The sequence below is a fragment of the Triticum dicoccoides genome, chromosome 2B (assembly GCF_002162155.2).
Source record: "Triticum dicoccoides isolate Atlit2015 ecotype Zavitan chromosome 2B, WEW_v2.0, whole genome shotgun sequence".
Lineage (NCBI taxonomy): Eukaryota > Viridiplantae > Streptophyta > Magnoliopsida > Poales > Poaceae > Triticum > Triticum dicoccoides.
Genome location: NC_041383.1, coordinates 738463540 through 738470203, shown reverse-complemented (window position 1 = coordinate 738470203; position 6664 = coordinate 738463540).

The window sequence follows — 6664 nt, the reverse complement described above, 5'->3', positions numbered from 1 at the left end:
GTCCCGGTACACTACCGGTGATGCCCGGAACACTTCTGGTGGCCAAAACCATACTTCCTATATATCAATCTTTACCTCCGGACCATTCCGGAACTCCTCGTGACATCCGGGATCTCATCCGAGACTCCAAACAACATTCGGTAACCACATACATCTATTCCCTATAACCCTAGTGTCATCGAGCCTTAAGTGTGTAGACCCTACGGGTTCGGGAACCATGCAGACATGACCGAGACGTTCTCCGGTCAATAACCAACAGCAGGATATGGATACCCATGTTGGATCCCACATGTTCCACGATGATCTCATCGGATGAACCACGATGTCAAGGACTCAATCAATCCCGTATACAATTCCCTTTGTCTAGCGGTATTGTACTTGCCCGAGATTCGATCATCGGTATGCCGATACCTTGTTCAATCTCGTTACCGGCAAGTCTCTTTACTCGTTCCGTAACACATCATCCCGTGATCAACCCCTTGGTCACATTGTGCACATTATGATGATGTCCTACCGAGTGGGCCTAGAGATACCTCTCCGTCAACCGGAGTGACAAATCCTAGTCTCGATTCGTGCCAACCCAACAGACACTTTTGGAGATACCTGTAGTGCACCTTTATAGCCACCCAGTTACGTTGTGACGTTTGGTACACCCAAAGCATTCCTACGGTATCCGGGAGTTGCACAATCTCATGGTCTAAGGAAATGATACTTGACATTAGAAAAGCTTTAGCATACGAACTACACGATCTTTGTGCTAGGCTTAGGATTGGGTCTTGTCCATCACATCATTCTCCTAATGATGCGATCCCGTTATCAACGACATCCAATGTCCATGGTCAGGAAACCGTAAGCATCTATTGATCAACGAGCTAGTCAATTAGAGGCTTACTAGGGACATGGTGTTGTCTATGTACCCACACATGTATTTGAGCTTCCTATCAATACAATTATAGCATGGATAATAAACGATTATCATGAACAAGGAAATATAATAATAATAACTAATTTATTATTGCCTCTAGGGCATATTTCCAACAGTGTCCCACTTGCACTAGAGTCAATAATCTAGTTCACATCGCCATGTGATTAACACTGACAGGTCACATCGCCATGTGACCAACATCCAAAGAGTTTACTAGTGTCACTAAACTAGTTCACATCACCATGTGATTAAGACTCAATGAGTTCTGGGGTTTGATCATGTTTTGCTTGTGAGAGAGGTTTTAGTCAACGGGTCTGCAACATTCAGATCCGTGTGTACTTCGCAAATCTCTAGGTCATATTGTAAATGCTGCTTCCACGCTCCACTTGGAGCTATTCCAAATGGTTGCTCCACTATACGTATCTGGTTTGCTACTCAGAGTCATTCGGATTGGTGTTAAAGCTTGCATCGACGTAACCCTTTATGCCGAACTCTTTATCACCTCCATAATCGAGAAACATGTCCTTTATTTACTCCAAGGACAATTTTGACCGCTGTCCAATGATCCATTCCTGGATCATTCTTGTACCCCTTGACTGACTCATGGCAAGGCACACTTCCGGTGCGGTACACAACATAGCATACTATAGACCCTATGTCTGAAGCATAGGGGACAACCTTCGTGCTTTCTCTCTCTTCTGCCGTGGTCAAGCTTTAACTCTTAACTTCATACCTTACAACTCAGGCAAGAACTCCTTCTTTGACTGATCCATCTTTAACACCTTCAAGATCATGTCAAGGTATGTGCTCATTTGAAAGTATTATTAAGCATTTGGATCTATCTTATAGATCTTGATGCTTATTGTTCAAGTAGCCTAATCCAAGTTTCCATTGAAAAACACTTTTCAAATAACCCTATATGCTTTCTAGAAATTCTACATCATTTCTAATCAACAATATGTCAACAACATATACTCATCAGAAATTCTATAGTGCTCCCACTCACTTCTTTGGAAATACAAGTTTATCATAAACTTTGTATAAACCCAAAATCTTTGATCATCTCATCAAAGCATACATTCCAACTCCGAGATGCTTACTCCAGTCCTTAGAAGGATTGCTGGAGCTTTGCATACTTGTTAGCATCTTTCAGGATTGACAAAACCTTCTGGTTGTATCACATACAACCTTTCCTCAAGAATAACGTCGAGGAAACAATGTTTTTTGACATCCTATCTGCAAGATTTCATAAATCATGCAGTAATTGCTAATATAATTCCAACAGACTCTTAGCATCGCTACGAGTGAGAAAGCCTCACCATAGTCAACTCCTTGAACTTGTCAGAAAACATCTTTAACGACAAGTCGAGCTTTCTTAATGGTGATACTTACCATCATTGTCTGTCTTCCTTTTAAAATCCATCTGTACCCAACGGCCTTACGACCATCAAGTATTTCTTCCAAAGTCATGGATCCTCTCTCAGATTTTATGGCCTCGAGCCATTCATCGGAATCCAGGCCCACCATCGCTTCTCCATAGTTCGTAGGTTCATTGTTGTCTAGCAACATGACCTCCAAGACAGGATTACGTACTACTCTGAAGTAGTACGCATCCTCGTTGACATACGAGGTTTGGTAGTGACTTGATCTGAAGTTTCATGATCACTATCATAAGCTTCTACTTCAATTGGTGTAGGTGCCACAGGAACAACTTCATGTGCCCTGCTACACACTAGTTGAAGTGATGGTTCAACAACCTCATCCAGTCTCCACCATCCTCCCACTCAATTCTTTCGAGAGAAACTTTCCCTCGAGAAAGGACCCGTTTCTAGAAACAATCCTTTTGCTCCCGGATCTGAAATAGGAGGTATACCCAACTGTTTTTGGGTGTCCTATGAAGATGTATTTTATCCGCTTTGGGTTCGAGCTTATCAACCTGAAACTTTTTCACATAAGCGTCGCAGCCCCAAACTTTTAAGAAACGACAGCTTAGGTTTCTTCTAAACCATAGTTCACACGGTGTCATCTCAACGGAATTACGTGGTGCCCTATTTAAAGTGAGTGCGGTTGTCTCTAATGCCTAACCCATGAACGATAGTGGTAATTCGATAAGAGACATTATGGTACACACCATATATTTCCAATAGGGTGCAACTATGATGTTCGGACACACCATCACACTATGGTGTTCCAGGCGGTATTAATTGTGAAACAATTTCCACAATGTCTTAATTGCGTGCCAAAGCTCGTAACTCAGATACTCATCTCTATAATCTTATCATAGACATTTTATCCTCTTGTCACGATGACCTTCAACTTCACTCTGAAATTACTTGAACCATTCGATATTTCAAACTTGTGTTTCATCAAGTAAATATACTCAGTATCTACTCAAATCATCCGTGAAGTAAGAACATAACGATATCCACTGCGTGCCTCAACACTCAATTGACTGCACACATCAAAATGTGTTACTTCCAACAAGTTGCTATCTTGTTCCATCTTACTGAAAACGAGGCTCTTCAGTCATCTTGCCCATGTGGTATGATTTGCATATCTCAAGTGATTCAAAATCAAGTGAGTCCAAACGATCCATCTGCATGGAGTTTCTTCATGCGTATACACGAATAGACATGGTTCGCATGTCTCAAACTTTTTCAAAAATGAGTGATTCCAAAGATCCATCAACATGGAGCTTCTTCATGCGTTTTACACCAATATGACTTACATGGCAGTGCCACAAGTAAGTGGTACTATCATTACTATCTTATATCTTTTGGCATGAAAATGTGTATCACTACGATCGAGATTCAATAAACCATTCCTTTAGGTGCAAGACCATTGAAGGTATTATTCAAATAAATAGAGTAACCATTATTCTCCTTAAATGAATAATCGTATTGCGATAGACATAATCCAATCATGTCTATGCTCAACGCAAATGACAAATAACAATTATTTAGGTTTAACACCAATCTCGATGGTAGAGGGAGCGTGTGATGCTTGATCACATCAACCTTGGAAACACTTCCAACACATATCGTCAGCTCACCTTTAGCTAGTCTCCGTTTATTCCATAGCTTTTATTTCGAGTTACTAACACTTAGCAACCGAACCGGTATCTAATACCCTGGTGCTACTAGGAGTACTAGTAAAGTACGCATTAACATAATATATATCCAATATACTTTTATCGACCTTGCCAGCCTTCTCATCTACCAAGTATCCAGGGTAATTCTGCTCCAGTGGCTGTTCCCCTTATCACAGAAGCACTTAGTATCGGGTTTGGGTTCAACCTTGGGTTTCTTCACTGGAGCAACAACTCATTTGCATATCATGAAGTATCCCTTCTTGCCCTTTCCCTTCTTAAAACTAGTGGTTTCACCAACCATCAACAATTGATGCTCCTTCTTGATTTCTACTTTCGCAGTGTCAAACATCGCGAATATCTCAAGGATCATCATATCTATCCCTGATATGTTATAGTTCATCATGAAGCTCTAGCAGCTTGGTGGCAATGACTTTGGAGAATCATCACTATCTCATCTGGAGGATCAACTCCCACTCGATTCAAGTGATTGTTGTACCCAGACAATCTGAGTATAAGCTCAATGATTGCGATCTTCTCCCTTAGCTTGTAGGCTAGAAAACTTGTCGGAGGTCTCATACCTCTTGACGTGGGCACGAGCCTGAAATCCCAATTTCAGCTCTTGGAACATCTCATATGTTCTGCGTCATTTCAAAAATGTCTTCGGTGCCTCAATTCTAAACCATTTAACATTAACGAACTATCATGTAGTCATCAAAACGTGTATGTCAAATGTTCGCAACATCCACAGACCACGTTCGAGGTCCAGCACACCGAGCGGTGCATTAAGGACATAAGCCTTCTACTGTCCGCATAATTGTTACTATCAACTTTCAACTATATTTTCTCTAGGAACATATCTAAAACAATAGAACTAAGCACGAGCTATGACATAATTTGCAAAGGGCTTTTGACTATGTCCAGGATAATTAAGTTCATCTAATGAACTCCCTACTCAGATAGACATCCCTCTAGTCATCTAAGTGATTACATGATCCGAGTCAACTAGGCAGTGTCCGATCATCACGTGAGACGGACTAGTCATCATCGGTGAACATCTTCATGTTGATCGTATCTACTATACGACTCATGCTCGACCTTTTGGTCTCTTGTGTTCCGAGGCCATGTTTGTACATGCTAGGCTCGTCAAGTCAACCTAAGTGTTTCGCGTGCGTAAATCTGGCTTACAACCGTTGTATGTGAACGTTAGAATCTATCACACCCGATCATCACGTGGTGCTTCGAAACAACGAACTTTCACAATGGTGCACAGTTAGGGGGAACACTTTCTTGAAATTTTAATGAGGGATCATCTTATTTACTACCGTCGTTCTAAGCAAATAAGATGCATAAACATGATAAACATCACATGCAATCAAAAAGTGACGTGATATGGCCAATATCATTTTGCTCCTTTTGATCTCCATCTTCGGGGCTCCACGATCATCGTCAACGGCATGACACCATGATCTCCATCATCATGATCTCCATCATCGCGTCTCCATGAAGTTGTCTCGCCAACTATTACTTCTACTACTACGGCTAACGGTTTAGCAATAAAGTAAAGTAATTACATGGTGTTGTTCAGTGACACGCAGGTCATACAATAAATAAAGACAACTCCTATGGCTCCTGCCGGTTGTCATACTCATCGACATGCAAGTCGTGATTCCTATTACAAGAACATGATCAATCTCATACATCACATATCATTCATCACATTCTTTTGGCCATATCACATCACATAGCATACCCTGCAAAAACAAGTTAGACGTCCTCTAATTGTTGTTTGCATGTTTTACGTGGCTGCTATGGGTTTCTAGCAAGAGCGTTTCTTACCTACGCAAAACCACAACGTGATATGCCAATTGCTCTTTACCCTTCATAAGGAGCCTTTTCATCGAATCCGATCCGACTAAAGTGGGAGAGACTGGCACCCGCTAGACACCTTATGCAACAAGTGCATGTCAGTCGGTGGAACCTGTCTCACGTAAGTGTATGTGTAAGGTCGGTCTGGGCCGCTTCATCCCACAATGCCGCCGAATCAAGATTGGACTAGTAACGGTAAGCATATTGAACAAAATCAACACCCACAACTACTTTGTGTTCTACTCGTGCAAAGAATCTACGCAATAGACCTAGCTCATGATGCCACTGTTGGGGAACGTAGCAGAAATTCAAAATTTTCCTATGAGTCACCAAGATCTATCTATGGAGAAACTAGCAACGAGTGAGAGGGGAGTGCATCTACATACCCTTGTAGATCACTAAGCAGAAGCGTTCAAGAGAACGGGGTTGAAGGAGTCGTACTCGTCGTGATCCAAATCACCGGAGATCCTAGTGCCAAACGGACGGCACCTCCGCGTTCAACACCCGTGCAGCCCGGTGACGTCTCCCATGCCTTGATCCAGCAAGGAGAGAGGGAGAGGTTGGGGAAGACTCCGTCCAGCAGTAGCACAACGGCGTGGTGGTTGTGGAGGAGCGTGGCAATCTTGCAGGGCTTCGCCAAGCACCGTGGGAGAGGAGGAGAAAGAGAGGTAGGGCTGCGCCAACAGGAGAAGAACTTCGTGTGTTGGGCTGCCCCTTTGCCTCCACTATATATAGGGGGAGACGGAGGGCTGCGCCCCCACCTAGGGTTCCCTACCTAGGGG